Source organism: Canis aureus, chromosome 11 (genome assembly GCF_053574225.1).
Source record: "Canis aureus isolate CA01 chromosome 11, VMU_Caureus_v.1.0, whole genome shotgun sequence".
Lineage (NCBI taxonomy): Eukaryota > Metazoa > Chordata > Mammalia > Carnivora > Canidae > Canis > Canis aureus.
In genome coordinates, this window is record NC_135621.1 from 67,537,168 (window position 1) to 67,562,832 (window position 25,665).

At 41.3% G+C, this 25,665-nt stretch overlaps 3 long non-coding RNA genes across 4 annotated transcripts; 1 reads left to right on the forward strand and 2 right to left on the reverse strand.

Annotated features, from left to right (window-relative positions):
• Window positions 1–5,273: 5,273 nt before the first annotated feature.
• Window positions 5,274–18,233, reverse strand: LOC144324285 (uncharacterized). Its single transcript, XR_013389800.1, has 3 exons — window positions 17,955–18,233; window positions 7,274–7,440; window positions 5,274–5,808 (listed from the first exon to the last, which is right to left on the reverse strand). It is a non-coding gene; the product is annotated as an uncharacterized LOC144324285 (long non-coding RNA).
• On the reverse strand, window positions 8,305–12,440 carry LOC144324282 (uncharacterized). Of its 2 annotated transcripts, none has more exons than XR_013389797.1 (2): window positions 12,261–12,440; window positions 8,305–8,520 (listed from the first exon to the last, which is right to left on the reverse strand). It is a non-coding gene; the product is annotated as an uncharacterized LOC144324282 (long non-coding RNA). The 2 variants fall into 2 exon arrangements; XR_013389798.1 differs by having other exon boundaries at window positions 8,305–8,523.
• LOC144324284 (uncharacterized) lies at window positions 18,070–25,614 on the forward strand. Its single transcript, XR_013389799.1, has 3 exons — window positions 18,070–18,317; window positions 24,463–24,665; window positions 25,163–25,614. It is a non-coding gene; the product is annotated as an uncharacterized LOC144324284 (long non-coding RNA).
• Window positions 25,615–25,665: the final 51 nt, after the last annotated feature.

The window sequence follows — 25,665 nt, forward strand, 5'->3', positions numbered from 1 at the left end:
CACAGGGAATGGACAAATTGTGACACTTTCCTACAATGCAGTACAGGGCAGTAATTTAAAAAAATAATAAATTAGCTCTCAAGTACCAGCGGGGTAGATCTTAAAACTATAAAGCTTGACAAAAAATGTTATAAAATGATGCTACCATTTATAAAAACATTAAAAACATATAAGATAGTATCACATCTTGATTGTGGATATATACTATTTGAAAAACACTTAGAATAATAGTACCTGGCACATAATAAGTGCTTGTGGCTAGTTGTGTTTTCCAAGATGGCCAGAGTAAGATTTCTTATCCTACATGATTTTCCTACACTATGACACTTACATTTCTCCCATCAAGAAGTAAGGACTGGATCCTTCTCCTTGGATCTGGCTAGACCTATGACTATCATGGATATAATGCCATGTGACTTCTGAAGGTAGATCATGAAAGGTGATAAAATTTCTACCTGGTCTTCTTGGAAGAGTCCTTTCTGGAATCCAGCCACCATGCTGGAAAGAAGCCCATGCTGCATAAAGAGCCACATGCATGTGTTCCAGCTGATGATCCCAGATGAGTGCTTAGCCAGCAGCCAACCTTAGCCTCCAGGTCAGTGAATGAGGAAGGCTTCATGAGGATTCCAGCCCCAGCTGCCATTTGATTGCGACCTTATGAGAGATCCACCTAGCTGACCCCAGGCAGCGCATTGAACCGTGAGAGATAACAATTGTTGATGTTACTTTGAGCCAGTAAGTTTTAGGGTGACTTGTAATGCAATACACAACTGTACAATGTTGTATAAATGTTTATAAAGATAAATAAAATAGTAAAGGTATAAAAACAGACAGGAGATGTATCTGCCAACCCCATAATTATAAATGCTCTGGGAGATCCCTGGGTGGCGCAGCGGTTTGGCGCCTGCCTTTGGCCCAGGGCGCAATCCTGGAGACCCGGGATCGAATCCCACATCAGGCTCCCGGTGCATGGAGCCTGCCTCTCCCTCTGCCTATGTCTCTGCCTCTCCCCCTTTCTCTCTCTGTGACTATCATAAATAAATTTAAAAAAAATTATAAATGCTCTGGGGAAGGGAAGAAAGAAGACTGAGACTGGGGAGGACTTAATATTTTGATTCTTTAAACACAAACAAAAAACTAAATATAAAAATTAAATACAAAAGACAGAAAAATTGGCAGTTGCTAATTCTGGGTTTGAAAGTTTTTAATAAAAAAAGAAATTGCTGGGACGCCTGGGTGGCTCAGTGGTTGAGCATCTGCCTTCAGCTCAGTGCGTGATCCCGGGGTCCTGGGATCGGGTCCTGCATCATGCTCCCTGTGGAAAGCCTGTTTCTCCTTCTGCCCATGTCTCTGCCTCTCTCTCTGTCTCTCTCATGAAAAAATAGAAAAAATATTTAAAACAAATTATTTGTCTGGCCCCCCCTGCCCCAATACACACATACACCTCCAAAAAGGAGATACAGGTGTACAAAATGGACTGTCAACCTGTCAGGTTTATTTATTTATGTATGTATGTATGTATTTATTTATTTATTTACCTGTCAGGTTTAATCAGTGCTATATTGCCTGCCAGAGGAGACCTGGAGCCTTGAGAGGCTCCCAAGCGTGCTTGCCACTTGGAAAAAATAAAAATAAAAACACTAGGGGTGTGCCCAAGGCACCTCCACTTCCTTCACAATCTAGGGTCGACTATGAAGACGGAAGGTCACTGCATGTCTTATTACCAGTTGCCTCACTAGGTCAGCTAACCTAACTCTGTCTCTGATGCAAGAATGATAATAACCCAACTCCTTCTGGAATGGGTTATTCCAGAATTCCATGAACACTCTGCAAGGGCACACTTTTGATATTGCACAAGGTCTGGGAGGAAATGGGTCCTGTTGGGAAAGGATTCAGAAGACCAGAAGGGCAGGAGGATTGGAAATTGATTCTCCATCAAAGCACTGATATTTGCAGGCGAAAACACTGGCTATTGCGTGTTTTCACACTCGAAGCAGAGCAGCTAAGAAGGATAGATGGTATTGTTCTGTTGCCTAAAATTTATGAAGACACTCGTCCTTGGAGAAGAGTATGTAGTGCCGAAAGAATTCCCTACAACAGCACTTCTCAAACTATCTGCGGTGAAGGACCAGGATTTTTCATTTCAATCCAATACGAAGTGACACTTTTGCTAAATGAAATGAAAATAAAGTACTAGAAAAATAATTATGCTGAGATTGCTATAAAGCTTCCTAGGTGCTTACTCTTGATTTCTGCACTCATGTTGTCATGAGTGAGTGAGTAAAAAAAAGTTTGACAATGGTCCCAGTCAATGGATTCCACCTTGAGTAGCACTACAGTTTGCCCAATTTCATAATAAATAGGTCTCTCATAAATGAAAACCCACAGAAAGGTGGGAGTTTCTTGTTACATTCTCTAATATTAGAGTAAAATCTGCTCACCTTCTATGGCTTACCTTTCAAGGAAGTTACTTCATTCTAGTAAATATATTCTAAACGTTTTTTTGTGGAAGAAATCAGGACAGGCTTGCCTTTTATAAACTCAAGGCTTAAATATAGAATATGACAGATTGGAGTCTCAGGAGTCAAGCTACTTTTCCTATCTGGCAATTTTTATTAATTGATCTATCAGTTAATTTACAAATAAAAAAAGGAGAGAAGCCTTGCTAGTTAATCTAGAGCATGTGTTGTCAAAAATTGTTGAGCATAAAGTTTCACTGCTCTTGAGACATCTCGCACCTGCCGAACTGAGCCAGGTGCACCTGTTTTCCAAGACAACTCCAAAGACAATGCATCTAGTCAGGCTGGCAAGAAAAGAATGAGTTTCACGCAAGGACATGCATTTGGGGCTTAATGAGGCACACAGGATTATTATTTATAACACAATCAACATACGCAATTTATGAAGTGATTAAATCTTGCCCCAGAAGAGCTCACATGGATCCATGCCATGATGACCCAATTATTTAGAAGATTTTTTTTTCTGTCATAATTTGCTCTCCTGTGACCAAAAATGATTTGAACTACTCTGAGATAAAATTCAAGGCCATAATGGCCTTTGTTTTCCCCAAATTAAATGGCAGCAGAAACAAAGACGTAGCTTAAAAAGCAAAACAAATTAAGAGTAACCTCCCCCTGAACCCCCAGTTGGAGCTGTGCACATTATGATCTTTGCTTTATCATCCTTGGTATTTTTATGTCCTTTGATTCCTTAGGACTTTACATTTACGAAGTGACACTTTGACACATTTACATTTACATGTTTGTTATTCTTTGAAAAGTTTTTAGTTGCCCTACAAGATCCTTCCAAGCCTTTTTGGGTGGGCAGTGTAGTTATTACATCCACTTTGTGTGGAGAAAATAAAATATTTGGCTTGGGCACAAACCAGTCCAAATGAGGCATGAACCAATCAGAAGCGACACCAGCAGGGAACTCCCACTTCAGCTGGAGGGGAGCCCATGAGGCAAACTGGCCCTGCCTATTTATGAGAGGAAGGAATGGATGGTTAGGAAAACTATGACTGGGGTCTCATAGTCAATATTTTCTATTTCGAGGTCGTAGGACTGCTTCTAGACTGTCTGACTCCTATCTGAACCCCCCTCATTCATATTTCTAACCACTTTAAAATAATGCTGGAATTCCAAAATGAGTAGAGACGAAGGTAGATGAGCTTCTTTTGTGTCACTACCAAAAGGAAGGAAGAAGGTAAGGAGGGAAAGCAGGCAGGCAGGAAGAAAATAATATTCTTTATGAGAAATGGAAATATAGCCTCATTGTGATCAAGTGTTTTCAAACACCTATTTTGTCCTAGTTGATTGGAATCATTCAAGATACTCTATTTCATGCTGGTTTTCTCAACAGTGGCACTAGTGACCCATTATGAAACACAGAATGGCATTTGATATTTTTCTAACATTTCCAATAATTTCTAATATTTGTTTTAGATTTGTAACCTATTTCCTCTCACTTTTCCTTAAGTATAATAACTACATTATCTGGGGGATTTACTTAAATTCTTTCTAATTCTCTCATGCAAAAGTTATTTTCAAAGTATTATGAGATAACTGAAAAGTGCTCTGTAAGAAGCGTATCTTTCAGCTAGCCCTACGTCAATGCTCCTAGAAGTGTGTTATGTGCTATATTCATAGTAGCCAAAAGGTGGGATCAGCCTCAGTGCCCATCAATAGATGGACAAAATGGATGAACAAAATGTGGTGTATACATACAATGGAATATTATTCAACCTTAAAAAGGTGAGAAATTTTGACACATGCCATAACCTGGATGAACCTGAGGACGTTATGTTGAGTGAAATAAGCCAGTTGCAAAAGACAAGTATTGTACAATCCATTTACATGAGGTCCTGGAATAGTCAAATTCACAGAGACATAAAGTAGAATGGTGACTTTGAGGGGCTAAAGGGAGCGGGGAATTGGGAGATTTTCTTTAATGGGTACAGGGTTTCTGTTTGGGATGGTAAAAAAAGTTCTGGAGAAGGATAGTGGTGATGCTTCACACAGTAATGTACTTAATGCCATTAAACTGTACATTTAAAATGATAAAATGGTACATTTTATAGGTGTATTTGCCATAATAAAAAAATCAAATAGAAATATTCAGCAATGTAAAAATACTCTATGTACATAAAAAATACACAAACATAATACTTCATTCACCAAAAAATCCTCTTCTCTGGGGTAAAGGGGGTGACATCAATGTAATATCTATCCATGACACACCCATTGCTCCTTGGAATCTGGTCAAATGCATTTCTAGATGTCCAGCTGGGCTGCATCTGTGGCCAAGCCAACCACTTCAGTCATCCCTAAAATCCAATTGCTGAGGCAAGTCAGTCTCATAGGAGGAGCGCACTGACTAGTTTGGACAATTCAAAAGAAAGAACTCACTTTGGTTTTCTTTTTTCTTTTTTTCTCAGAGTCCCAACCTTGGACTCAGTTCATCAGCCCCAAAAGCTGTGCAGAAAATTAAGAGTTGAGAAGTAACATTCTCTCTCCCATCCACTGGAAAAGCAAGATGGAAGCAGCACTCCATTTGTTTTCATTGCACAAAATCCCATTAATAAATACTTGACATTGTGTCTATGGAATTGATTTGATTTGTCAGGAACAGAAAATACTGAGTGTCTATCACGTACAAAACTATACTCTATATTGCTCGATTAAATTAAAAGTCATAAAAGAGAGGTAAAATGTGGGATGAAGCACAATCAGTATCCAAACACTTATGTATAAAACAAGGCATTTATTGTCTTGTTACTGCCAGTGTAGACACCCTACTTCCACTACTGATCCTACATCCACGTCAGTGTTAGCTAGCATGTATGCGCACATATGGAAGGAGCTTTAATTTTGTAACAGAGAACATGGAGAGGAAGTCTGCGGAAGGGAAGAAGCTGGGAGGTGAAGCAATTGAAGAATGGAAAGAGATAGAAGGGCTTCCAGTGTCCACCTAGTTCCTTGGAATGGTTTTGAGCTCACCAATAGGGGAGAGAAGCTGAAGTTGATGGAACTCTTCAAAAGAGGCTTTGAGAGACCTGTCAAAATTAGGGAAGGAAGAGGAGGAGGCCCCTTCCTCCCATTTCTAGTTGCCCCAGCACTGTTCTTGAACTGTGAACTGCTCTAAGAACTGGAAATATTGGGAGCACCCAGAGACCACAGCTTGGAGGTGTGAATCAGGGGGTACCACCATGAGACTACAGACAGCAGCAGTGCACCAGATGAGGGAAGATGTCATGACGGGCAGTACTGAAGCACCTTTTTGTTTGTTCCCAATAGCAATGCTGGGTCACTGTGGGGGAAAGGAGATGGGAGTATCTTTTAAGGAGTTCAGTGATTCATAAAAAGTCAATAGATACTGAATCATACATAAATTGTTTTTATTTAGCCCCTAAAGTAAATCCTGTGAAGGTAGCATTATTATTATTCCCATTTTACAGATGAGGAAGCCGAGAATCAGAAAGGAAGTATCCTTCCTGAAGCCACATGACTCTCAAGAGGCAGAGCTGGGATCAGACTCCAAGTATATTTGATTCTGAACCCTACGTCCTTAACCACTGTGCTTCACTGCTTCCTAATGTAGGAAACAAGGACAGGTTGGGAGCATCAGAATTCCAAGTGCTGCTGGTTGCTCTATTTCATGCATTAACTATCACTTTATAAAACACTGTTAAGAATGCTGCATTTAAAAAAAAAGGGGGGGGGGATCCCTGGGTGGCACAGCGGTTTGGCACCTGCCTTTGGCCCAGGGCGCGATCCTGGAGACCCAGGATCGAATCCCATGTCGGGATCCCGGTACATGGAGCCTGCTTCTCCCTCTGCCTATGTCTCTGCCTCTCTCTCTCCCTCTCTGTGTGACTATCATAAATAAATAAAAATTTAAAAAATTTTTAAAAATAAAAAAAGAAAGAAAGACTTATTTTAGAGGGAGGGGAGCAGCAGAGGGAGACAGAGGAAGTCCTCAAGCAGTCTCCCTGGTGAGCATGGAGCCCAACATGGGGCTTGATCTCACCACCCTGAGATCATGACCTGAGCTGAAACCAAGAGTCACATGCTCAACCGACTGAGCCATTCAGGTGCCCTTCTACAGGTTTTATATATGCATGGTTTTGTCATTTTGCTACTAACTGCTCTCGAAAAAGACTTAAAGTGTTTCTTACAAGTTCATACACTCTTAGTCACTGTTTTTCTTTTGTTTCCGTCTATAATACTTGAAAAACGCTCCACTTAAAAGTGGGAGTCAATAGCCTATTTCAAATCATTTTAAGATAAGGTTGTTTAAAGACAAATACCCTTTACATGAAGATGAAAGGTACGGCATAGGGACTCTAGTCAGCAGCATTATCATAGCGCTGGATGGTGCCAGATGGTAGCTACACTTGTGGTGAACACAGCATGACATACAGACTTGTTGAATCACTATGTGGTACACCTGTGACTAAAGTAATATTGTCAACTATACTTCAAAACAAGGAACCCAATGAAAAATAAAGATAAATGCTCTCTCTAAAGTACAATTCTGAAAAATTAAGGAGTGCCTCCTACTTTCTTTGTAACCTGAATACATACATGCTTCATACATTGACACTTACGACTGCCTCACATATTATTTTGTCTGATCCCTTCTGAAATGTGCTTACGTTTTTGGCTTACAGTCTCTTCCATAACAAGCTCCTTTATCTTAGTTAAACACATTCCAGGTATTTAACAAGACACCCTGGAGGCTCTTTGTAGAATCCCTCTTTCAATTAGCTCACCTATTCAACTGGGTTGAAAGAAGTCTTCCCCCAGAATGTTAACTGTCTGAGAACAGGGGCCTTATTTTGCTCTCTGCTGTCTCTCTGTAGCCCAGAATCATGCCTAGAGTCAAGTAGGTGCTGGACACATATTGACTGAATGAATGACGAATGAATGCATCCACACTCTGTGAAGCAAAGCAAAGAGATGGGTAATTTTAGATAGAAACACAGCGGAACTGTAGAGACTATCAGACCCCTTGGGAGCTATAGGCATTGCCCTTGGTGACTCGGTTGTGCTTTGGTGAAAATTTCTAGTCTGAGTGGCCCAAGAATGACCATGGCCCCCTTACACTGCATCATCTTGTATTTTGAAGCCCAGTCTGTGGATGACTTCTTGGGTCAGAGGCCCCATGGGTGCAGTCAGGGGGGAAGAAGGAGGAGGAAGGTCAGTTTCAGCAGGCACCATTGGCTGACATGCCCTCTTCTTTGCTCTTTAAAGGGTGGTCCCTGGGGGCGCCTGGGTGGCTCAGTCAATTGAGCATCCAACTCTCAATTTCGGCCCAGGTCATGATCTCAGGGTCGTGGGACTGGGCTCTATGTCAGGCTCCACACAGCTCCTCTGCTTCTCTCCCTCTCCCTTGGTCCCTCCCTATGCAGTCTCTCTCTCTCAATCTCTCTCTCTCTCTCTCTCAAATAAATAAGTCAATCTTTTAAGAAATAATAAAAAAAAATTAAGTGTGATCCCTGGATTGGCAGCATCAGCATTACCTAGAGCTTGTTAGAAATGCAGATTCTTAGGCCCACACTAAATCTACTGAATCAGAATCTGCATCCTAACTTGATCCCCAGGTGATTTGTAGGAACATTGTTTGCAAAGCACTGTTATGCAACACCATTCTTGCAACTCCCTGCCAAACACAGTGCTAATCATATACAGTATGCCCAGCACAGCCTTTCTGTGGCATCTTTTACCTCGGTAGTACCATTTTTAAACTCTTATTTTTGCCCCTTATTTTATTTTTATTTTCCAAACAATAGAAAAGCAGCTATTTATTGAGCTCTATGAAATTTTTATCCTCTTTTTTTATACACAAGGAAATTGAAGATAAAAGATGTTATACTGTCTTTTCAAGAGCATAAGCACATGGGGTGCCTGAGTAGCTCAGTTGGTTGGTTGAGTGTCAGGATCTTGATCTCAGGTCAGGTTTTGATTTCAGTGTCGTGAGTTCTAGCCCCACAGTGGGCTCCATGCTGAGCATAAAAGTCTACTGAAAAAAATAAAAGAGTATAAACATGAAGTCAGGAGTGCCGCATAATTCCTAAGCATTCCTTGCCACACTCAAGGGTTAAGTTCTTATAAAATCTCCATATTTTAAGTAATTTCCTCAAAAGGAAAAGTCAAAAGATTTTGTTGCTTCATTTACAGACTTTCAGAGTTAAAGTGAGGTGGCCTAGGTGCCTTTGGCTTGACCTTACCTAGAGAAGGAACTCTGGAGAACCCCCAGAAGCTTCAGCCAAACATTTCTCTCCAGTAGGCCCCTTAAGTCAGGGCTCTTGACCCTGCTGCACTTTAGAACCACTAGGGGAGCTTTAAAAAATACCACTGTCTATATTCCATCTCCAGATATTCTGAATTAATTAGTGCCGAGTGAAAACTGAAGACAAGCTTTTCCTCTTCCCCTTTCCATTCCTCTTCCTATCCTCCTCCTTATTCTTCTTCAAGTTCTGTAAATAATTCTCATGTGTACTCAGGGTTCAGAGCCTGTGTCCTAAAATGAGTGAAGCCAATGATTCCCAGACCCAAGCAGGAGATAAATATCTAAATATGGCTCTGTTGAAGGCCCCTTGCTGACTTTTTGATGCCATAGCTTTCCGATGAACTAGATTACTAGAAGGACATTTTTCCTGATGTGATACAAGGCTAATTCACAGGCAGTTTCTGTAATTAGAGGGTTTCTTTTTAAGATTTATTTATTTATTTATTTATTTATTATTTGGGAGAGAGTGCACATGCACATGCGAGTGCAGGGAGGGGCAGGGGCAGAGGGAGAGAATCTCAAGCAGACTCCCTGCTGAGCGCAGAGTCCAACATGGAACTTGATCTCATGACCCTGAGATCATGACCTGAGCTGAAATCAAGAGTTGGACGCTTAAGCAACTGAGCTACTCAGGCACTCCTATAATTAGGGTTTATTTTGTGGTACAAATAAGCAAAAAGGCATAAAAAGAGTGAGTCAGGATGGAAACCACACTGATGGCTCCCATTAGCTGGTGACTAACTCCTTCCACATCACCGGATAACTCTGGTACTCCAAAGGGACAGTCCTCCACAACACTTGTCAGGGCCAGTAGGTCATGTCAGTGGTATCTCTGGGTCATTTAAATTTCAATCCATTTGAAATTCTAAAAATCTCCTGAGAAGTGAAAAGCATATTTTATTCATGGGACTGAATTAGGCCTCAGTGAGGAATGACAAACAAGACCAGGCACAACACCCATTAATTTCATTCCTGGAGTTTTGAAGAAGATGGTAAATACTTTTTGCCCCATAAAACAACAATAATGTAATGCAATGGGATTTTTTCTTTTTTTTTTTTTTTTTAAGGACAGGAAGAAAGAGAGAAGAGACAACAGCAACACAATTTTGGAAACTGGAACACAGGAGGCAAGGAATTTAACAGATGAGAGAAATCTAAAGGTTGATGACATCAAAGGCCTCCCAACTCACTGGCCTAGCCAGATCAACCACAGAGCATTTCAGTAAGGGCCAGGCATGCACCCGAAGCTTCAAATTCGATTTTCAGCTTCCCCATGCTCCCTTTCATTTTTTAAAAAAGATTTTATTTATTTATTTATGAGAGACACACAGAGAGAGAGAGAGGCAGAGACACTGGCAGAGGGAGAAACAGGCTCCACCCAGGGAGACTGTCGTGGGGCTCAATCCCGGGTCTCCAGGATCATGCCCTGGGCTGAAAGCAGTGCTAAACCACTGGGCCACCGGGGCTGCTCCCCATGCTCCCTTTCAAATAAGAGCATTGTAAGATTGGGAAGAAGACAAGAACACCCACTTTCACCAATTCTATTCAATATGGTACTGGATATTTTAGCCAGAGTAATTAGGTTAAAAATGTGTGTGTGTGTATGTGTGTCACTCAAATTGGAAAGGAAGAAGTAAAATTATCTCTTTTTGCAGATGACATGAACCTATATATAGAAAATCCTAAAGAATCCACAAAGAAACTATTAGAGCTAATAAATGAATGCAGCAAAGTTACAAGACACAAGATGAACCCACAAAAATTAGTTGTCTTTCCACACACCAGCAATGAACAATCCAAAAATGAAATTAAGAAAACAACTCCACTTATATTAGAAAGAATAAAATACTTAGGAATGAAGGCAACCAAGGAAGTGCAAACTTGTACCCTGAAACTAAAAAACATTACTGAAAAAAATTAACAAAGACCTAAGTAAATAGAAAGACATCCTAGGTTTATGGACTGGGCAATTTAATATTGTTAATGTGGCGATACTATCCAAAGTGATCTATGGATTCCCTGCGATCTCCACCGAAATCTCAATAGCCTTCAGGTGCCTGGGTGGCTCAATGGGTTAAACATCCAACTCTTGATTTCAGCTCATGTCACGATCTCAAGGCCGTGGGATCTGGGCTTCCAGCTCTCAGTGCAGTCTGCTCGAGATTCTCTCCCTCTGTCCCCCACCCCAACTCAAGTTCTCCCTTTCTCTCTCTCTCTCTCCAATAAATAAATAAATAAATAAAATCTTTTTTAAAAATCTCATTAATCTTTTCTTCAGAAATTCATATGGAAGTGTAAGAGACCTCAAATAAGTCAAAACAATCTTGAAAAAAGAAAAAGCTGGAAGCCTCACACTTACTGATTCCAAAACTGTACAAATCTACAGTAATCAAGAGAGTGTATATTTGCATGCAGATAGATATATAGATCATTGGAAAGGAACTGAAGTCCACAAATAATACATTGATGGCCAATTGATTTTCAACAAGGGTGCCACAGACTATTCAATGGGAGAAAAGATAATCTTTTCAAAAATGGTGCTGAGACAACTGGATATGCAAAAGTAAAAGAAATCAGTGAGCTCTCACCTCACATCATACACAAAATTAACCCAAAATGGATCTGAAATATAACTGCTGAAAATATAAAACTCTCAGGAGAAAACATAAAACAGGAAAATCCACATGATCTTGGATTAGGCAATGGTTTCTTAGTCATAACACCAAAAACATAAGCTACAACAACAACAACAAAAAACTACGTTGGATTTTGTCAAAAATTAAAACTTTTGTGTATTAAAGGAAAAGTGAAAAGGCAATCTACAGAATGGGAGAAAATATTTGCAAGTCGTATATCTGATAAGGGTGCAGTTTAAAAATACAATTACCACTCAATAACAAAAAGAACCCAACAGAAGAAAAGCAGACACCTGAGGACTGACATATCAGAAAGAAGCTTCTAATGTCAAAACATGGAGCAGGACAACAAACAGAAAAAAATAAACTTGTTGGAAACAGGGATAATGCAGGGTGCAGCCAATAGGTAACCACAAAACAAGAACAGGGTGCTACTGGGGGAAAAAAAGAAAACATTTAGAGAATGGTCCTAGAAGTTAAAAATAAAAAAGTAAAAATGAGGAACTCAAAAGAATGGTTGGAAGGGCTCACCTGGGTGGCTCAGTAGGTTACGGTTCTGACTCTTGATTTTGTTCAGGTCATGATCTCAAGATCCCAGGATTGGGAGTCTGCTTGAGGATTCTCTGCACTCTCCCTCTGCCCCTCCCCTGCACGCATATGCACGTGTGCTCTCTCTTTCTCTCAAATAACTAAATAAATCTTAAAAAAAAAAAAAAAAGTTTTGGAAAATAAGCAGAAAGTGTCAAAACTGTCATTTAAACCCAAGTAAGCCTTACCCACAGCCCATGAAAATCAAAGAAAGGCTTCTTAGATTTGTAAACATTACCTAACCTGAATTATGAACTTGTATTTCCTTGTGATGGATAATGCAGCTATTAGCCATCATCGAATATACTGGGATATATATTGGAATCTACTGGGTCATCAGTAGAACTAGAAGTAACCTATTACTTTTACTTGTTCTGGAAATATAAAAAAATAACAATAACTTCTGGTTTCAATCTCTTTATGAAATCATCATATGTAAATTATGGAATGCTACTCATACAAAGGACTTCCTGGCTAAAGCCTCACAATATACATGGAGTTTTGTTGTTCATTTGTTTGTTTTGGAATGGAGAATCTCATTTTGGAAAAAATATAAGAAAGCAGTGCTTTAGGATTATGGAATTCTGGAGCTAGGAGGAACCCTAGATTTCTTTTACCCTTGCTTCTTCACCTCAAATACACGAAACACTAAGCTAGTTAGTTACTGACCTGGGACTGGAATTCAAGTTTTCTAGCTCCAAGTCTGCTGCCATTTCTGTTCTGAAGAACCCTTAGAAGTAGAAATAGCAGGAGCACCAATGTCCGCATATAATTACTTTAATACCGGGAAACAGTAACTAGGTCATCTGCTTGTACCCAGAATAAAATGAAAATGAGGACAGAAACACATAACTTTGTTTCCAAATTGTAGTGCTTATGGAAACAAAGACCAAATCTTCTAATTTAAAATTTCCTACATATAATCATCAAGTGTTTATTGAATATAAAATACCTAACAATGCATAAAGCCATCAGAATTTAGAGTGAAGCACAAACAGAATTGCTGTGCATAAGCTGTCTACACACTATTAAACATCATTTGGTGCAACATTCATTAGTATCAATGAATAACTAGCTTAGGAATATAATATACGACCTTGAATTCCTCTCACAATTAAACCAGTTGACCATTGTCTTTCTAGGTGGTATTACTTTTTTTTTCATATAGAGAATAAATTGTAAGAGATCATAGCAAGATGAAATAGGGCCAAGCCTAGCCTATGGAAGTAAAAGAGTACTTTCCAACATTTTTTAAATGACTTCTTCTTATTCCAGATATAGTATATTTGTAGAAAAAACTGAAATGCAGGTAAGCAAAAATAAAAACCAGAGCTCATCACATGAGTGCATATTCTAAATCCTTATCTTTGTAATTATTAACTAAAATTAGATTATGTTGTACATACTGCTTTGTAACCTGCTTGTTTTTCGGTCAGCATTCTCTGTCTGTCCATTTTACTAAATTTCATCTGCGTTGACTCCCAGATCCCAAATTGGTTTATTCAAGAAAATTCAGTCCCTTTCCATTTCGTCTGGTTATTCTGTCCTCTAAATCTCTTTTCATCTAGCCCAGGCTGTTGAGGCATGACACTGACTTAGTGAAGAACTGCAGCCAGTTGTCCCACTTTCTCGTTTCATCTGATTGCTTGTTTGGGTATATTAGCTTGATCCTCTATCCCTTGTATTACCCACAAATTGTAAATTGGATGCAAAAGCTTAAAGTGCTCCAATTAAACGTTTTTTGCTAGACTGTCATAGGTGATATTGTTACTTCCTTGTATTATATCAGAAGACATAATATCAGGCTGCCCAAAAGAGTAGTTATGAATTGCCCGCCGTGCACCTTGTCCCTGGCAGTACATTATTAGCAAGTGACCAGGTAGAAAACGAGAAAGGTGTCCAAAACACAGTTGGCACATTAGCTTTACCATCCTCTCTTTCAAGGATCAGACCTTTTTGTAAACCCCTGCTCAACTTACTTCTATACAATTCATTTCCATTTAGTGCTTTATTTTATTTTTTAAAAGATTTTATTCATTATTGGAGAGAGAGAGAGAGGGAGAGAGAGCATGAATGGTAGAGAGAGGCAGAGGGAGGGGGAGAAGCAGGCTCTCCACTCAGTGGGGAGCCCAACGTGAGGCTCCATCCCAGGACCCTGAAATCATGACCTGAGCTGAAGGCAGATACTTAACTGACTGAACCACCCAGATGCCCCTAGATGCCCCTAGTGCTTTATTTTAGCTCTGTTTTCCTCTGAATTCACCAAATTTCATGTCCTATTAGAAAAGGAAGAGATGGAGTTCAAAGGATAATCTGAACTTATTCTACTCCCTAACCATTGGGTTTCCTTCATTTAAAACTGAGACTCAGTTTGAGAAACCAAGAAAGGCATCTAACATGTCTATGAATATGGTCAAGCCAGAAAAAAAAAAATGGGGCAACCTTCTAGAAGAGACTATTAATAGTAGCAGAATTACTGTAGAAAAGAAGGGTGTTGCATTATAAAAATAGCTCTTCCTGGGAGTATAATGATAACTCTGCTTCTGCTATATAAGGAATCAGCCAAGAAAGGTTGGAAGAAATCTATTATGTTACCAAAAAGAAATTTTTTATGCTGGCCCAAAGGGGTTAATAACATTTAAGAACACAGCTTGTTACTGAATGTAGAGTGTGTGGGGGTGAGTTTTAGAGAGAATGGATATCAAAGGTGCATCTTCAGGGGCACCTGGGGGGCTCAGTCGATTAAGTGTCTGCCTTCAGCTCAGGTCATGATCCCAGGGTCCTGGGATCAAGTCCCCGCATCAGGCTCCCTGCTCAGTAGGGAGCCTACTTCTCTCTCTCCCTCTGCCTCCCTCTCCCTCCATCAAATAAATAATTTTTTTTTTTAAAGGGTACAGCTTCACATCCCATGTGACACTTGCTAGAATTCGGCCAGTTTAACGGGTTTTATTCTTACTCTGACTTTAATTCACACTGATTCTCACATATTAAGTAGTGTCCTTTCACTTTAAGGAAGTACTAAGTGAAATCAATGAAACAGCTAAATTGACAGGCGTTCCAAGAATTGCAACATGCGGAATAAAAAGATCAATGAAATCATTCATACAAGAGCCCATTCACAGACAGCTTTGTGCCACTGAAGTAAGAAAATAAAGACCAAGCTGGGGTGAGAGTGTAGCTCTGGATTTGAAAGAGTTTTGACTTAAGTTTAATTTATGGCCCCATAAAGCTCACATTACAGGTTCTTTCTCAAGCAATACAATCAACGTGTGACTATTCATTCAGTTCATTCATTGTGCAAATATTCAGTGCATGCCAGGCCCCATGTTGGACCAGATACAGGGCATTTGACAACAGCAAAACACCCCTATCCTCATTGAGCCGATGTTCAAGTGGAGAGACAGCTGATAAATACGTTACGTCGGTACATTAGGTCACGTGTAGACAGTGGTGAGAGCTACAGGGAATAAGAGCAAAGTTGGATGGATCTAGCATGAGTGGAGGAGCAGGCTGCATTTATGAGAGTAGGCTTTGTTAAGAAGTAACAATAAGCAAAGACTTGGAAAATGTGCAAAAATTGGGGGAAGAAGACTTCCAGGAAGAGGTAACAGCCAGTACAGAGTCCCAAGAAAGCAGGAGCATCTTGGTTCATTCCAGAAACAACAGAGGAGGCCAGAGGGACTGGAGCATGGTGGGCCAGGAGGGAAGTAGGAGGAAACCACGGAGGGCCTGGGGCTGTTGAAGGATTTCAGCTTCCAGTCTTTCCTTGTCTACCCTGGGTGAGACTCTGCTCTTGAGTAGGGCAGGAACACAATGTGAATCCATTTTGGAAGAGTCACCCTGGCTTCTTGGTTGAGAACAGAACGAGGAGGACAAGGCCGACACATAGAGATGACTCGGGAGGCGACTGGAATGGTCTGAGGATGGGCTGGGGGCTGGGAGTGGTTTAGACCAGGGCCTAGAGTGGTGGTGGCGGCGAGACTGGTCACGTTCTGGGCATGCTCTGCAGACAGAGCCAACAGATTCGGATTTCCCAAAGGACTGGAAGAGAAAGACAAGAGTCACCATATCTCCAGAGGCTTGGGCTTGAGAAATGAGTTGTCATCAACTGAGGCGTGGAAGCTGCAGCTGGGACAGGGTTTCTGGGAGGAGGGCAGATCAAGAATTCAGTTTGGACATACTCCTTTGATATCCAAATGCAGAAGCCAGGGGCCAATTGGATATGCAAATCTGGAGTTCAGTAGAGAGGTCCAGGCAGGAGACATAATTTGGGTTAGTACAGAGATGATAATTTACTTCTTTCTATTCTTTAAACATGTACAGAAATGTACAAATAATTAATATGCATCCCTTCTACCTCCCTTCAATAATTATTAACACTTTGTCATTTCCAACCCTCTACTTCTCTATTTATATAAACTTTTATTTTGTTTGCTTAAGTAGCCATTTGAGAGTTGGAGGCATCCTGTTGCTTCACTCCCGAACACTCCCGCATTCCAGGCAGGAATATAAAGTCACAAGACCTGAGGAGATAACAGGGGAATGAATGCAGATAGAAATGGAGCTAAGGAAGGAGCCCTGGGGCAGAGCAAGGGTAAGGGTTCTGGGAGAAGAGGAAGAACCTAGAAGGAGCAATCACTGAGGGAGATAAAAACCAAGAGAGGAATCTCTTCTGATTGCTTACATTTACCAAAATGTAAAGAGACAGATACAAAAGCTATTCATGGGCCTTGTCCTTCTAACTTTGGAGTTTTCTCCTTCACACTTGTGCACTGGCAATTTAATTTTTTCCTTTGGTCTACTCAAGACTGGAATAATTGTAAAAGGAATCCAGTAACCCCAGATTGTTTTTGAATGTGCAACCTACTAAACCCTGAGCCATAGACTCCATACAAGATTGAAAAGAAACAGAATATGCCACCCCGAAACATGCCACTTTAGCATCTTGATTATTTTGAACTAAAGTTGTTTGAAAAACTGATTTAAAAAAATAATAATAAGGGCAGCCCGGGTGGCTCAGCGGTTTAGCACCGCCTTAGGCCCAGGGCGTGATCCTGGAGACCCAGGATCGTGTCCAACGTCGGGCTCCCTGCATGGAGCCTGCTTCTCCCTCTGCCTGTGTCTCTGCCCCTCTCTCTCAATCTGTGTCTCTCATGAATAAATACAAAAACAAAATCTTTAAATAATAATAATAATTCAGGGAGAGGCTTTCTCTGAACAACCCTCATCGGCCCAAAGCCAGATCCTCCAAAAGGAACTCAGTTGTCAAAAAATCTTCTCCCTGGGATCTTCACCCACCTGAGAAGATTGACTTTTATCACAGGTGAGGAAATGAGAAGTCCACACCATACCCAGGCAAATTTTGTCACACATCCTAATACCTCCCATCTGTTCTTCTGAGGGCCCATTCCTCCTTCCTAAAAATCATTTACTCTCTCCTAAGGGACCTACATTCTTCCTCCCCTTTTCTTCCTAAGATGATATTTAATCCTGAATTCTAAGCCACCTCTCAGACACATCCCTGGGTGTCTCCCACATACACACGAGGTGTAGGTGTTAATCAACCTGTTTGTTTTTCTCTCACTACATTAATCTCTCTTTTATTAAAAGAGGGCTCAGCCATTAACTCAGAATAGTCAAAGAAAAATTATATTTTCTTCTCTATGTGATGGAGAAGCCAAGTCTCAAAATTGTTGTCTGAATTGGTAAAAAAAAATTTTTTTTTAATTAAAAAAAAATAATAAGTCAGTTTTCAAAACTAAAGTAAACCAATCACATTCCGAGACTAATTTAGAAAAAAAGCTGAATGACAACTTGATTTTTGTTTTAATCACATAGAGAACCTTTCTTTTTGAAAGGTGCTATTCGCATCCACCTACACAAAATAAATTGTGGTTAAATACCAAAATCTTTTATTTCCCTTGAAATATTGCTCACAGTCGAACAACGGCCGAGATCAATAGGCTATCTGCAGGTTCAGAGCGGACTTCCTCCCTGTACCTGGTCCTTGGGCGGAACTCTGAAAAATGTTTGGAGACAGGTTGGTAAGCAATATGGCAAATCTCGTCCATTCTTGCACTTCCTGAACCCTGGATCCTCTCCCTTCATGACTCTGGAAACAACAAGTAACAGAATCAATCAGAAGTGGATTCAAGATTAAGAAGGTGCTTTATAATAAGTAAAAATGACTGGTATCATCTACAGCCTGGAACTCAGAGATAAAGGACACCGGATTGAAGACTGAGAGTGGGCCCAGGCTTGGGTTCCCCATCATGCCTTCTATTCTGAGTCTAAGAGAGAGTAAGTCGGGCCGCTCCAGGGGAAGGTAGGGCGCGGACTGTGCCAGAAATGAGGGAGCCCGCTCAGGGATGCCCCGGCCTTGGACTCGGTTGCTTCTTTCTTCAGCTTGGGGTCTTCACCCAAGAACTCCCCACTCTCCCTTTTCAGCCCAGCACCAGGTTCAGAAAATCAAAACTATTTGCTACCCTTGGGCTGCCTGGTTCCGAAGGACACCCAGGCCCCGGGCCACAGCAGCTCCCTCCGGAGTCCTCCAGAGACATTCGAGGAGGAAACGGAGAACAGAGATGATCAAAGTGGAAGGAGAGGGGCCAGAAGGAAAGACTGGAGCAGAGGAATGGGCGGGAAGTGGGACGAAGGCCTACGATGACTATTTTCCCCCCAGGACGCTGTATACTAAATGCAGAAGGACCAAAGCAAAAGGAAGGATTCTATTTTAACAGGAGCGGCTTGCACATTCTAGGAGGGCTGCCAAGGGATGTCTCTCGGTGGAAAGGCACTGAAACGGGCTTCTGAGGCCGAAGCAGGCCCTGGGCCAGGCCCAGGAGCAGGGAGTTGAGGGAAGAGGAATGAAATCACTCTGCACAACAACCTCCCAGGTCATCTCCCAGGGGGCCTTTGCAGATGTGTCCCTTGGACACCAACCTTCTTTTCTACTTAAAGTGAATTTAGGCTACTGGCCCTTGGAGCGGCGGGTCGTCTTGAGACATGGCATATGCTGAGTTCTGCCTAAGAGGGACCGGCAGGCCATGGGGGCTAGAGCCGCAGAGGGGAGCTGAGAACTGGCCAGGCCTGCCTTGGTGGCCCGGGGACGCGGGGTTCCCCAAAATATGCTTTCAGCTAGCGCGCCGAGCATTTGTCCTGTTGGAGGTGCTGCTCTGAGTGCTCCGTCCCTGTTACGAATAGAGCCTCATGAAATAAAACCTACAAACCTACAAATCACGGGGCTTCACGGTTAACAGGTGGGGAAGGGGAAAAGAGAGGCCAGGGGCAGGGTCAAGCTGGCGCAGGGGGCGAGGGGGGCAATGGAGCTGCAGACTCAGGATCCTAACCACTGCACCACACTGCCCTTTGAAGAGGACGGGGGCTGGGGGGGGTCTTGCTCCCCCTCCTCACCCAGCCCTGTGCACCTCCTCTCCGGCCCTCTTCCAGGCCCCAGGACCTGCCTCACCCTGACAGCTTTACTGGAAAAAGCCAACCTGGGAAGTGGACTGTTTGGGATTATTACAGCTTGAGGATTATCTTGGTAGCTGGGGGAGGGGAGAAGCCAAGCTCCATGGGACAAGGTGGAGGGTGGGATGACACGGAGAACTGAAGAGGACAGGGAGGGGATGGTCCTGTGAGTGGGGTGGGGAGGGCGGGGGCAGGGCTGGGGGGGCACGGGCTGCCGGGACCTACGGCCTCCCTGGGTGGCAGCCCTCATCCAGGGGACGACCTGGACCTGGCGGAAGGTGGCTTGATTAGGGGTCTCAAGCTCCCCTCAGAGCCACGCTCCCGACCCAGGCCCAAGGCCTGGAGCTTATGCTGTTCAATGGCTGAATAAATGAATGAACTAACTCTATAGCACATGCTCCTCTACAAGCTGTTATTTTTGCCCTTGTTTCAACCACATACTGAGCTTTCCTGGTTGCAACCGCATGGATACCTTTCCCTCTGTTTTGACATCGACTCTAGAATTCTAGAGAATTCTGTTTCTTGTACAAGCCCCTTGCTCATTTTGTGAGCGGCCCTGCAAGGACTCCGACACTGATTGTGTTCCACCCCGCTTGCCCCTTTCCTACCAACCAGCATTTCCTGCCTCGGCCTCACAGTCTGGGTCATTGAATGGTTTTTGACTTCACTCCAACAGTAAACTTTGAACTGTCAGTTCTTTACAAGTAATTAGCTATCTTTAAATTTTCTTTTAAGGGGCACCTGGGTGGCAGAGTCGGTTAAGCATCTCTCTTTGGCTCAGGTGATGATCCTGGGGTCCTGGGATGGAGCCCAGAGTCAAGCTCCTTGCTCAGTGGGGAGTCAGCCTCTCTCTCTCTCCCTCTGTCCCTCCCCCCTGCTCATATTTCTCTCTCTCTCTCTCAAATAAATGAAATCTTTAAAAATTAATTTTCTTTTAAAATGATTTAAAAGCTTAAAATATTGCAGATTTTGAACTCAAAACCCAATAAGCTGGTTTTCTGAAATGTCTTTATTAAAACAGCATAGTGTTATATGCCGCATTGTCTAAGTGCTCAATATATATTACTATTTTATTTTTTATTTTTAAAGATTTTATTTATTTATTTATTTATTTATTTATTTATTTATTTATTCATGAGAGTCATGAGAGACACAGAGAGAGACACACACACACACAGGCAGAGGGAGAAGCAGGCTCCATGCAGGGAGCCCGACGTGGGACTCGATCCCAGGTCTCCAGGATCACGCCCTGGACTGAAGGCAGCACTAAACCGCTGAGCCACCCGGCTGCCCCTGTATTACTATTTTTAAAAGATTTGTTTATTTGAGAAAGAGAGTGTGCAGGCAGGGGGAAGGGCAGAGGGAGAGAGATCCTCAAGCAGACTCCCCAATGACCATGGAGCCTGACCCAGGGCTCGATCCCAAGACCTTGAGGTATGACCTGAGCCAAAATCGAGTCAGCTGCTTAACTGACTGAGCCATGGAGGCGCCCCTTAGTGTATATTTCTTGAATGAAACATGAGGCAAATGGATCACCACACAGGGAACCTAAACACCTGTGTCCTCTGCCTAACCCTGTCACTTACCTGCTATAAGATTGTAAAGCAACTCATTTAATCAACATCAATGTAAACTATTAAAAAATATTTGCATTCTAATTGAAAGTTTGGGGGGGTTTTGTTTCTTTTCTTTCTTTTTTTTTTTTTTTGGTCTTCCAAGGATTTTATTTAAATTCTAGTTAAAACATAGTATGGTATTGGTTTCAGGTATAGAATTTAGTGATTCATCACTTACCTATAACACCCAGTGCTCACCATGACAAGTGCCCTCCTTAATACCCATCACCTGGTTACCCCATCCCCTACACCCCATCCCCTCACCTGCCTCCCCCCACCCTCATTTGTTCTCTATAGTTAAGAGTCTCTTATAGTTTGCTTCCCTGTTTTTTTTTTTATTTTCCCTTCCTTTCCCCTATGTTCATCTGTCTTGTTTTTTAAATTCCACATTTGAGTAGAATCATATGGTATTTGTCTTTCTCAAACTGGCTTGTTTCACTAGTTCCACCCACAGCATTGCAATGGCAAGATTTCATTCTTTTTGATGACTGAGTAATAGTCCATGGTGTGTGTGTGTGTGTGTGTGTGTGTGTGTGTATGTGTGTATACACCACACCTTCTTTATACATCCATCAGTTGGTGGACATTTGGGCTTTTTCCATAATTCGGCTATCATTGATAGTGATGCTATAAACATTAGAGTGCGTGTGCCCCTTCAAATCAATATTTTTGTATCCATTGAATGAAAATACCTAGTAGTGCAACTGCTGAGTCATAGGGTGGTTCTATTTTTAACTTTTTGAGGAAGCTACATAGGATTTGGCAGAGCAGCTGCACCAGTTTGCCTCCCCACCAACAGTGTAAGAGGGGTCCCCTGATTCAACGTTTGTGATGAGGAACTTGGTAGACAGAATAATGCCCCACCCAGAGAAAAGACGTCCACATCCTAATCCCCAGAAGCTATGACTATACTAGCTTTAGAAGGTAAAGGGGAATTGAGTTTGCTATTCAGATGACATTAAAATAAAACTATTCTGGAGTATCTAAGTGGTATCAGATATTGATTTCAGCAGGTGTTGAATGGATAAATAAAACATACTATATCCATTCAATGGAATATGATTCAGCCATAAAAAGCCACGGACCATTGATACATGCTATAACATGCTTGAACATTAGAAGCATGCTAAGGGGAAGAAGCCAGACACAAAAAGTCACATAGGTATTACATAATTCTATTTATACAAAATGTGCAGACCAAGCAACCTATAGAGACAGAGGGTAGACTAGTGGTTGCCAGAGGCTGGGAGGCCAGAGGAATCAGGACTGACTGCTGATGAGTATACATTTTTGTTGGGGAAAGGGTGGTGGTAAAGAGGGGAGTTATTAAAATCTTCTAAAAAAATATAATAAAATCTTCTTAGATAGTGGCAATGCTTTGTGCAAGTTGGTGGACATACTAAAAATTACTGAATTATATATTTTAAAATGGTGAGTTTTATTGTATATGAATTACCCCCAAAACAATTCTAGTTTTAGCAAGTCAGACAATACAGAGCTGACTAAAGAAAAAGCTGATCACCTCTCTCTTCATTCCCCATTTAATCTTACCCTCCCATATTAAAATTTTGATTAACTTACTTGAAGTCTTTTCTTCGTGCCCTTGCATACTTCCATGAACACAAAAGCAGTTTTGTCTTTGTTTTTTTTACAAAAAAAAAAATGAGGACAGTTTATATACAACTCGCTTTCCTCATTTAACTTCTCAGGGATATCCCACCACGTCAACATATATAAATTTGTATGCAAATTTTCTCTGTTCGTAGATAACATCAAGTTTTCCAGAGGGATTGTACGGAGGTATATTTCTGCTAGTAATAATATGTGAGTAACCCGGTTGCTGAATATCCTTAGCAACACTCGGCATTTTCTGCTGTGTTAGGTTAGCCGTGCTGGTGGCTGCAAAGCGGTATTGCCTTATACTTCTGGTTTTGTTATTATTTAACTTTTTATTGAAATGCACATGTCATAAGTATATATCTCAGTGAATTTTCATAAACTGAGCACCCCTGTAACCAATACCCAGATTGAGAAACAGAACATTTTTAGACCTATAGAAATCCTATGACCTTGTAATTCCACTCCTAGGCAGATACCCAACAAAAATGCACCTATATGTTAACCAAAAGACACAATTTTGATAATGGTTACCATTTTATCACATTCCCCTTAAATCTTAATGTATTTTAATAGAAGAAATAAATATTGCAGTTAAAGTTGAAAGCCCTTTTGACTTCTAATCCCAGGCATGTTACCCTCCCCTAGGTCCCTAGACCCTGAGGCAACCTCTCATCCATTGGGTATTTTTATACCTTTTCATGCATATATTTATGTTCCTGCATTTTCCTGACTCCTAGTAAACTGAGCATCTGCTCTTACTTCCTCTTTTATGAATTGCCTTTTCCTAACACTGGCTCATTTTTTTATTGTATTGTCTCTTGTTTATTAATTTATTGAGCCTTAGTTTATTAAGATATTTATCATTTTTTGTCATTTTTATTGCAAACATTTTCTCTCACCTTTTCCTTGCACTTTGGTTATGATTTCTTCTGCCTGGCAAAAAAAAAAAATTAATTTTTATGTAGTCAAACATGGCTATTTTTTTTCCCTTTAATTTTTCTGGGTTTCTCATCTTGCTTAAGAAGACTGCCACACCCACAAAGTTATACAAGAATTCTCTCATCTTTTCTCCTAATGTTTTATTACTTTATTTTTCATATTTAGATTTATTTGCAAAGCACCATGTTCCAGACACTGCATGGAACATATGCAAATAACCTAGATTGGACTGGGAGTTTTCTAAGCAGGACAGAAAGCTAAATTGGAGTTACTTTTGTCTTCAAACATTTCTTATATAGCTGATGAAAAAGAAACATATATACCACTAAAAATGATTAGTTAAGGGTGCCCAGTTGGTTCAGTCCGTTAAGTGGCTGCCTTTGGTTGAGGTCACGATCCCACATGGATGGGGAATTTCCTCTCCCTCTCCCTCTGTCTCTCCTCGTTGCTTGTACGCTCTCTCTCAAATAAATAAAAAATTTTAAAAATCTTTTAAAAGAATGTTTTGCCAGCAGCTAGCCTAGCTTTTGATATCTTGTTAACAGGAAGCAGAAAAATATCAACCATTTGGTGAAGTGAAATCAGATGAGAACTTTTAATCTCTAACTTTTATCTGGTGGTAATTGAAAAAAATATAGTAGTCCTGCAAGTATTCTAGTTTCTTTCCAGGTAATAAGAAGACCCAGGGATGAGTGTTGAGAAGAGCTGAAAATGATTGCCTAAATTTGAATCCAGAGAAAGTCATTTTAGGGGTTTTGTATTTCTTTACCAGTGCTGGTTTTCTCTGCTTTTTTCTCAAGGGGTCATCCCTCAAGAGCTGTAGACTTTTTACAGCAAAGCCTGTTGGAGGAAACTGTGGTTGCCAAACAAAACTGTGGCTCCCCTCACCACCCAGACTCTTGTAACCTCCTGGGTCGGCCTTTGCACTTCCCCACCAAGAAGCAAAAACACACCATCTGCTTTAAAAGAAGCACTCATCGGAGCCAACCTTGAAGAACACAGAGTTTGTACTTTATTTGTTACGTGGTAGGGAGCTGCTCTAAGTTTTTGAGGTGGTTTTCCCCCTGGCTCCCTTGGGGCAGGTGAATCTGGCAGCCACAAATGGGACATGAACACAAAGACACTGGACTTGAAATCCTGGGGAACTGTTTCTGATCGCCCCCCTCTGGCTGAGTAAGCTCACATCATTAAATGATCCCTGTTACCCACTGCAGCTGCCAAAGAACGCACACGTTAACCTAGAAATCACCACCGGCCATGAAAAGGGAAAGTTCATTTTTGGAAAAGATAAAACATTTAAACATTGAATTAGATTTTTTTCCCCCGTTTTTGTAGTAGATAAGTCAACAGCCCACTCAGCTTCCCCTAAAAGTGTTCCACTAGTTCATTGAAGAGGGGAAAGGGCTATTTTGGGCTTTTCTTTACAGTCCTTTAAAATCCTTTAAAATCCTTTCCCTTAAAAAAAATAAAAATTAAAAAAAAAAATCCTTTCCCTTACAGGTCAGAGGGAAGACATGAGTAGTGAGAGAACCGACAGCTGGACGGGCCACGTGGCGCTTGGAACTCCTCCTTAAGTCATTCCTCTTGCTTTGTTCCTTCGGAGAGGAAGGCTGCCTCAGACTCTACTTTTCTCCCTGGTTTGGCTTCCAAGGTAGGCAAGTGTCCTGTACCACAGAGCGCCTGAGTTAATGATTCATCTAACTGGGGTAAAAGCCATGTGCCAGTGCAACGCTTCATCTTATTCTATTTTTGCAACCTAGTCAGCTCTTGGACACTGATGACCAAGCTCAAGGTTGTGTCCCTGGACTATCTAGAACACGTGGATATGTTAGGTTCGCTGTGCTGCAAGGAGCAATAGAGACCTTCCCTTTTTAATAGCACTGTGATTTTTATTGATAACCCTGAAAGGAAAAAAAAAAAGAAAAAAGTGACTCAAAGAGACAAGAAAGCATGTGAGTAATGTTTGAGTCAGACTGGACCTCGGCTCTGAGGGCATTGTTTTC